An 8,870-nucleotide genomic window follows, 5' to 3' on the forward strand; every position below is an offset into this window, starting at 1 on the left:
GCAGCGGGGCCGAGTGCCCGGGCAGGGGCCGAGCCAGGTTCCCGCAGCGCCGTCGCCGGCCGGGGCTTCGCTCGGCACCGGGTGTGTGGGTGGCCCAGCCCAGTGCTTGCACCCGGGGCGCCTTGTGCTGCTGCCCGCCGCTCGGCACGGCCGCAGCGAGCAAACTGCCCCGCCGGTACCCGGGTGGCTTTATCCCGGCATCTGCAGGCAACGCTCAGTGATCCGTGGGCGTTTATCTGGGCTCGGGATGAGCCGCGCCGGGAGGGAGAAGCACAGCCCGCTCCCTGCCTGCGCGCCGGGCTGTGCCCAAGCGGGAGCTCCCTGCCCTGCCGCCCGGCGCCCCCCCCCCCCCCCCCCCCGCAGGACGGGCAGCAGAGGCCTCAGGCCGGGAGGCGAAGCCAGCCCGCAGCAGCTCTGCACAGCTGCCCGCCCGCACCGTCGCGTCCCGGGTGGCCTGGGGCGACAGAGCGTCTTGGAGCGATGGGGCACCCCGGGGTGATGGGGCATCTTGGGGTGACAGAGCACCCCAGGGTGATGGGACACCCCAGGGTGATGGGGCATCTTGGAGTGATGGAGCACCCCAGGGCAATGGAGCACCTCGGGGCGATGGAGCACCCCGGGGTGCCGTGCGGGCCGCGGCGCGGCGGCAGGGCGAGGCGGCGGGGCAGCACCAGCCGGGCGCCGGGTGGCAGGAAGCAATACTCGGCGTGCTCGTTTCTGCTCGAGAGCGCTCGCCAGCCACATGGGATCTCCTGGGCTTTCACTTTCGTTACCAGCTAATCTGCGGCCTGAGAAAACTCTGGAGGGAAATTCGGCGGGGCGTGCGGAGCCGTCGGGGAGCGTGGGTGAGCCACGCGCGGGGCCCACGCACCGTGCCGCTGCCCCGGGGCTCCCTCGCGCCTGGGCGGCATCGTCGCCGCGGCTGTTTATCAGGCTGCAATTGCAAATCGCCCCGCGGTTATGTAACGGCAGAGTCCCACGTTCTCGCACCTGGGTTGTTTTGCACGTTGATTTTGTGTTGAAGGCTCCCTTTTCCCTTCTGAAGCTCGCGGCAGCGGGAGCGGGGGGCGGCGAGGCGAGCCCAGGGCACCGCGCTGCCGCAAGACCCGGCCCCCCGGGGCAGGTGCTTGGCTCCCCGCACTGACGCCCCCCCCGAAAGAGCCCTTCTCCGAATCCTGCTGCTCGCCGTCCGGCCAGTCCCTGCGGCCCGGGCGGGCAGTGCCCCAGCCGCTGCGGCCACGCACGCCGCCGACGCCGCTTCCCCGCTCGCCTTGGCCCCTGCTCGCGCCGTCGCGGAGCAGCCGGGGCGATGCCGCGGTGCGGGGCCGTGGCGACCCCGGCGCTCCCAGCTTGCACCAAAGCCTTTCGCCCCCCACATGTGCATCGGCTCGGGAGGCATCTCACGCGCAGGGCTGACGCACCAGCGCTGCCACCCCCCCGTCGCTCCCCAGCCCTCCGAGAGAGGCGAGCCGGGACCCCGGTGAGCCAGGACCAGCACCGGGTGTGTGGCCAGGGTCTCCCCGTCCTCTTTTCCCACTAAGACAAGGGGAAAGGACGTGGAAACCAGCACGAGCGTCACGGTCCTGCCCTCTCTGCCCTTACTGGGAAAGCTCCCGCTCCAGCGCGTTGCATCACCCCAGCAAACCGCTTTCACAATCCGCAGCCCACATAACCCACCGGCGGGGTCATCCAGGCACCGGCTGCTCCGGCCCAGAGAGCCAAGGTCACGCTCGACGGCTGCGAGCGGCGGGCCGCGGGCCGGCACCACGGCAGGGAGCCCCCGCCGTGCGAGCCCACGCGTGCCCCAGCGGCCGTGGAGAAGCCGGGACGCGCTGCACGGAGCAGTTCCCCTTCTCTCTCCCCTTCCCTCTGGCTTCTTCCCCCTGTATTCATAGAAAAAGAAGTGGGAAGAGAATAACCCTGGCAGAGAGCGTGGAAGGTCCCTCCATCCTGAAAGGGCAAATGGAAACAATTTAAAATCACAGCAAATGCAAGCTGTAATTTCATTTCAGACAAAGCCCAAGGAAAACTGAGCTGATCGGTGAGAATGTTATAGAAGAGCATTTCTTCCCCGTTGGAGGGAAGAGGGCACCGGGGCGCTGGCGTTGCAGCCACCGCGTCGCGGCAGGGACTGATGGAGGTGGGTTTTCCCGGGGCACCAAGCGCTGCAGAGCGGCTGGGCTGGCTCAGGGCCTGGCGCAGCCCCGGCAGCGCCGGTCTCCGCTCCCCCGGGGCCTCCCTGCCTCGGCCCGGGGACGTCTCAGCGGGCATCGGGGTAAACAGCGCCGAGGCCGAGCCGTGTCTGAGCGCTTTGTCATCGCGGATGAGCTCAACAGGATGCCGCATGACGCCGGCGCTGCGGGGAGAGCGGCAGCGCGGGGCCGCGTAATTGCTTTCCTAGAAAACCGCCTCTCCGGTCTTCGGTGCTCGGCGCACGAGTGCTGCGGCCTCCCTCCCTAAGTGGCATCTCGAGAGTCTTAATTACTCCACCGGCGTGGAAGCATCTATCTAGCCAGCTGCTGGAGCGGTCCCCAGGGGGGCGAGGATGCTGCGCTTCCCCTGCTCCCCGGCACAGCTCGCGGGGCACCAAGCCGGCTCCGCGGACGGGCCGGAGCCTCTGCTCGTAGCCCCTTAGCTCGTCCGCGCGAGGCAGGCGCTGCCGAGGCGCCCGGGTTCGGCCCCACGTGGCCGCGGACGTACGTTGAGGCCGGAACGAGCCGCTGCGATGATGCAGCCCAGCTAATGAAAAACAGACGGACCCACAAAGGAGTCACAGCTCCGTGTTTTCTCGCTGAGCTCCTCGGTTTCGAGCGCTGGGTGAACTGCGCGGGGCGGCCGACGGGCTCGCTGCCGCCTGGCTGCACCGTGTCTGCTGCGGGGCCGAGCCCGGGCGCCTGCCTGCGGGGACCGTGGGGACCGTGGCCCTGCCCCGGCGGGGCTGCAGGCATCGCCCAGCGTACGCCGGTTCCCGCGGCTCCGACCGTTCCCGCATCCCTCCCCAGACCCCTTCCGGGACCATCCAGCTCTGCGTCGCCCCGCCGGGTTGGCACGCGGGGTGCAGCCGCTCTCGGGGCCGCTCACGCACACGCGCTTGGGACGGAGCCACGTCCTGCAGCGGCACCTGAGTCAGCGCAGGTTCCTCCCAGCCTCCCCGCGCCAGCCCCTCACGTCAGCAATCCGTCCTTCCCGGTGCCGGGAATGCCACGGGCAGAGGATGGAGACGTGCCGTGAGCCAGGCAGACCCGGAGCTCACGCGGCCCTCGGATGCAGGCAGGCACGTGGGACGAGGCTGTGACGGGCGCGTGCCGCCGCAGCACGGCCGTGAGTTGGAATCGAGGTGGATCTGCACCTCCTTCCCCAGCACGGCTTGCAATGACCTCCGCGCGGGGTGGTTTTGGGTGCAGAAGCGGCGGCAGCAGCAGCCGCCAAGCACCGCTCCCCGGCGCAGGCACTATCAGGCCGTGCAGCCCGAGCCACCGGGATTTGTGCCCGGGTCACGCGGAGGCTGCTGGAGGCCGCTGGAGGCCTCCTCGTCTCCAGCAGCGACTGCGCTTGGTGCGACCGCCGAGCCGAGCAGGCAGCGAGAGCCTCTGGGCAGCAGCAAAGACCTGCTGCGATCTCCCCACCGCAAAGGGTCTGGGGACGCCCAGGGGATGGCGGCAGCGGGTGCCCGGGGACGGGACGTCCCAGCTGCGGGAAAGCTCCCCGCTGCCTCTCCCACGCGGGCCGTAAATCCTCCTCTGGGCGGGGAATGCACCCAGCGCTTCCCACGCTTCCCGTGCCCGGGTGGCCGCCGGCGCTGGGAGCAGCCCATGCAGCCGAGGCAGTGCCGGCAGCGGGCCGGGACGCGGCGGGGTCACCCTGGAGCCCCCGGGGTGTTTGGTGCAGCTGCTGCTGCTGCGGGAGCCCCGGGAGCTGCTTTGCTCACTGGCCGGGGAGCAAAACCCACGGGAGACAGGGGAGAGCGCGTCCCTCGCGCCCGGGCAGGCGAGGAGCTGCTTCGGTAAAAGCTGGGGAACGTCGTCCTGTCCGAGGGGGAATTTCCACAGGAAAGCTCTGCTCCCAGCCGGGTGGCGACGGCTAAAAACAAACCTAGCAGATGCTCGGTGTCAGCAGCCGCAGTGCGTTAACACCCGGGCAAAAGCTATTCATCCCCACCACGCTGTTCACCCAGCTGGGAATGAAACACGCAGGTTCCTGGTTGCTGAAGAACACGGGGCAGCACCAGCCCGGCCGGGGTTCGCAGTGCAAACCTGAGCGGTGCCGGCCATCGCCGCGCCCCGGGAGCGGGAGGGTCCCGCGCTCCTCTTCCACGTTGGCGGCACCGGGAGCGGCAGGGCCATGGCGGTGCCCCCGGCCCGGCGGGTGCTGCCGCGCGGCGCTTGTTCCCCGGCTGCAGCGGGTTGCCAAGGTTACCCCTCGCTCGCGGCTCCGCGCTCGCCGCGCTGGTAAACACGCGCCCGGGTCATCCCGGCTCACGGGGGTGGCCAGGACCTGCATCCCGCGGGGCCGCTCTGGATGCGGAGGGCGTCACACCGCGAGGAGCGAAACGGGGGAAAAAAACCACCCGAGGAATCGCCCCGCTGCAGGCCCGGGACCCGCCGGGAGCAGGACACGGACCCCCAGGGTCCCTTCCCGGCCCCGCGTGGCCTCCGCGGGAGACGTTTCCGTGCCTTGGTACCGACGGCCGCCAGCGATGCTCGTCCCGGGATGCAGCGCGGGAACGAACCTGCAGGTACCGGCGGCGGCACTCAGCTCCGCGCCGAAGCCCGAGCACGGTGTGAGACTGGGGCACCGTTTCCGAGCCGCGGCGGCAGCACGGGCACTCGGCGCGGGCAGCGACAGCTCGCGCTGGGTGGCTCAGCACAAAGCCGCCCTTGTCTCTGAGCCCGCGACGAGGCGGGGAACGGCTGCGTCCCTGCGCCAGCCAGTCACGCGGCTCACTGGAGGTTTCTCCGGGGTGGCAGAGCCGGACCGGTACAGAGCAGCGTTTCAGTGACCCCAAAAGCCTTTCACAAGCTCGGCCCTGGCGCCGGGTCCGGCACTGGCCACCAAAGCCCTGGCGAGGGGCTCCAGGCACTGAGCCGGGGGCAAACGCTCCCGCCGCCCCGAGCATCCATCCCGGGGAGCCTGGTGCCGGGGGGATTTCAGTGCGGGAAGGGGCTGCCCACCCCCCAGGCACCTTCGTCCCCAGATCCCCAGTGCCGGTGCTGGCTCAGGCTGCCGGGAACCCACCGCCGCGAGCAGCCCGACGCTGCCGCACTTGGGAAACACAACAACTAATTGTGCACAATGGTGCGATGGTGCAACGGCGCGAGCGAGCAGCAGTGCTGGTGGACTGGGGCACGCGGCAGCCTCGCGGGGGGCAGAGCAGGGGCAGGCGGGCGTGCGGGGGACGGCAGGACCCCGGCCGGTCTGCACCATCCCCGGGGCACCCACGCAACGGCAGAGCCCCGGCCGGTCCCTGCCCTCCGCTCCCCGCTCCAGAGCCCGGCTAATGCACCCGCTGGGCGCTGGGGGACAGGGCTGCGATTAAGGCTGCGCCGAGGCCTCCCTAATCCCCATCTGTGGGTTTATCCCCAGGGACTGGTAATACCACACAGATCAGGCTCGCCCAGGGCTGCTGCCCTGCGTGGTGGGGTCTCAGCAGGGCTGGGGGACGACGAAAGACGCTGGACTCATCCCTGGCCCTGTTTTCCTTGTCCTGGGGGCCGATGCGCCCTTTAAAGGGGCTCAGAGAAGCCCGGGGGCAGCGGCAGCCCCCCCTCGCCGTCGGTGCGTTTGCATCGGGAGCAGCCAGGTCATCCCTGCTCCCAGCCCACAGCTCGGCCCGGGAGCAGCAGCGGAGGCAGCGGGGCCGGCAGCCGCCTCCCCAGGCCAACGGCCACGGCCACGGGCTGCAGCCGGCCCCGCGGGAGCTGCCGCCCCATCCTGCCGTCGGGTCCAGGCCCCCCCGTCCCAGCGCTGCCCTGGCAGGTGGCCGCCCTCCTCCGCGGGGCCGTCCCTCCCCGTCACGCGAGCGTCTGCGGCCCAAGCCGCTTACCGCATTTGGAAACCCCTAATCCTCGCAGGCGTCCGGGGCCGATGCCGGGGCCGCGGCCTTCCCCGCTGCGCTGCCTCGGAGAGGAGCCGGTGGCGGCAGGGAGCAAAGCTGCCCCACTGACCTGCTTCGAGACCCGCAGGCAGCGGCAGCTCGGCGGCGCCCGGCCCCGGCGGCTGCAGCATCGCCAGGGGCAGCGGTGCTTCCGCGGGGCCCGGGGACACGGGTCGCCCGCCGCCCTCGGCCCAGCCCTGGCCAGTCCAGTCCAGGGACCAGCTGCCCCCAAGCACGAGACGTCGCCCTCCGGGGTGGCCGTGGGGGGCTGTGGGGGCCGGGTGGGACGCCCGGCTGGAGCGGTGCACGGGGCAGGGAGAGCGGGGCGGGAGCAGCACCAGGCGCTGCAGAAGCACCGCAGCAGCGAGGAAGCAGCCAGCGGCTTCTCGGCACAAGGGTCCGCGGTGCCACCCGGGCCCCCCAGCCGGGCTGGCTCCGGGGAGGGAGACGCGGCAGCGGCTGGCGCCCGGTCGCTGCCTTCGCCAAGGGCTCTGCCGCCTGGAGCACGTGCAGCCGCAGCGGCTGGGATTACGGCAGCAGCCCAATTCCTGGAGCCAGCGATGGGGCCGGGCCCCGCGGCTAAAGCGGCCTCGGCGAGCAGGTCCCGGCGGGCGCAGCAGGGCACGCGAGTGCAGGGAGATAAGGCACCACGTATCTGCACCAGCGCGGGATGGGACGACGTGTTCCCGACAGCAACGGTTACGGCAACCCCAGGTTTTGCATATCAGTAAGAAGATCCTTTCCTCCGGCGCTTTCCATCGCAGCCTGCAGCTGGCGGGACAGGGAAGCAGCTGGGAAGGGGAGCGGGGAGGCCCCGGCGCGGGGCGAGGCAGCGCTCCCCCAGGGCCAGCCCCTCGGCTGCCAGCGCTGCGCAGACCCCTCTGCTGCCCGGCTTAAATCCCTGGCTGCCGGAGAGCAGAGGGGCTCCCGGGCCGGGCAGCGGTCCGAATGGGAGTCCTGGGAGCTGCCTCGGCCAAGCCGGCCGGCCGGCGCCAGAAGGTGGAGGGGAGGGAGGCGGGGGGCCGGGGGCCACGCTCGCTGCTGCCCGCCCTGGCGCTGGCTGGCCGGGAGCTCACGAGAGCGCGAGACCAGCGCCTCGAGCCAGCCCAGGGCAGCAGCTCCCGCAGGGGATACGGGGGATTTACTGATGACCTGCATGAAAAATCCCCCCGGCTAATCCTGCGCTGCTGCAGCAATAATCCCTCCCTCTGGGCCTCGCCAGAGCCCCGACGCTGCAGCTGCCCTGGTGCCCGGCGGCTCCGGTGCAGCAGCTCCAGGGCGAAGCCCCACGGCAGACGCGGGCGCCCTGCGGCCAGCGCGACCCGTCGAGGTGCAGCACCGCTGTCGCAGGGGAGCGAGCGCCAGACGTAGGGCTCTGCACTCCCCGCAGTGCACAGAGCTGCTGTGGATCAAGCAGGTGCCACTGGAGGAAGCCGGTCTCTCGCCGTACTGGCAAACCCTGCCTGTCTCCGGGCTGCTTTCGGGTGTTACTGAGCCCCAAGCAGGGGGTTTATCCGCTCTCTTCTCCAGGACCAGACCTCTGTCCAGGCACTGCCCTCTCACTCGCGCAGTCTCCCCAGCCCAGGCTGCTGCTCACGAGCCCCTCGTCCATTTAGGTTTGTCAGCGCCCCAGGTGACTTGGAGGGGCCACCGACACAGACCAGACCGTCACCGGCCGCGTGCTCCTGGCCCCATTACAACCAGCACGCGCAGGAGGAGGGGCCGCCCTGCAGCCCCCATCGCGGGGGGGTCTGAGCCCGGGCTGCAGCACCCCAGGGCCCAGAGGCCGTTTGCGTCCCCCCGGGGCGGGGCAGGGCGCAGCTCCCCGGCTGCGGCAGGGCGCTGCAGCGCTCGACACGGCTCCGGCGCGTCCCCACGAGAGGGCAGGCCAGGCCCGCGCTGCAGCCCCGGAGCCCGGCGCCGGCAGCCCGCAGATCCCCGCGGCCCCCCAGGCCAGCGCCCTCCGGGGCCCACGGCTCCCCCGCGGCCCCAGGGAGCCCAGCCAGCGCCCCGGGAAGCGTTTGCTGCGGTTCTGCCTCCGCTTCTCCACCCGCACCCTCCGCCGCAGCTGCGGCCCCTTCCCGCCCCAGGAAAGCCGCAAGGGAGAGGCGGCGAGGGTGGAAAATCCCGCTGCAGCTGGAGACGCAGCCACAGGGCAGCAGCTCCGCCGGGAGCCTTCTCCACCCCCGGGCAGGGGTGCCCAGCGGTTGCCGCAAGAGCGCGCGGCCTCGCTGCAGCCGGGCCTCGGCGGGGAAGGAGCACCCCAGCTCCGGAGAGCCCCGGCTCCCGGCCCTGCCGTCAGCCCACCCCAGCACCCTCCCCGGGGGCAGGGGGTCCCCAGCCCCCCGTGCCCCACGCAGGCAGCCGTGGAGGGAAGCCTGCACAGAGCCCCAGCGGCTGCAGCGCGGAGACGGGGCCTCCCACGGCGGCACCGGAGGTTTCCTTTACGTGAGCAGCAGCGCGCTGCCCTCGCCCAGACAGAAACCAGCCCGCGCGCTGCGGCGCCGAGATAGAGCCCCCCCGCCATGCCCCCCGCCATGCCCCCCGCACCCGGCTGCGGGAAGCGGCCTTGCCACGCTCAGATAAGACGGAGGCCCGAGAGCGGCCAATGCACACGCGCCGGACAGCGGGGCTGGGCTGGTTCGCACCGAGCGAACTGCAGCACTCACGTCTGCGCCGGTGCCGCGCTGCCCGAGGCCCCCGGGTCCTGGAGGGGGTTAACGGAGACGCCGGCACGCAGGCGCGGACACAGGGAACTGGCACCCAGGAGAGCGCG

This window comes from Dromaius novaehollandiae, chromosome 22 (assembly GCF_036370855.1).
Source record: "Dromaius novaehollandiae isolate bDroNov1 chromosome 22, bDroNov1.hap1, whole genome shotgun sequence".
Lineage (NCBI taxonomy): Eukaryota > Metazoa > Chordata > Aves > Casuariiformes > Dromaiidae > Dromaius > Dromaius novaehollandiae.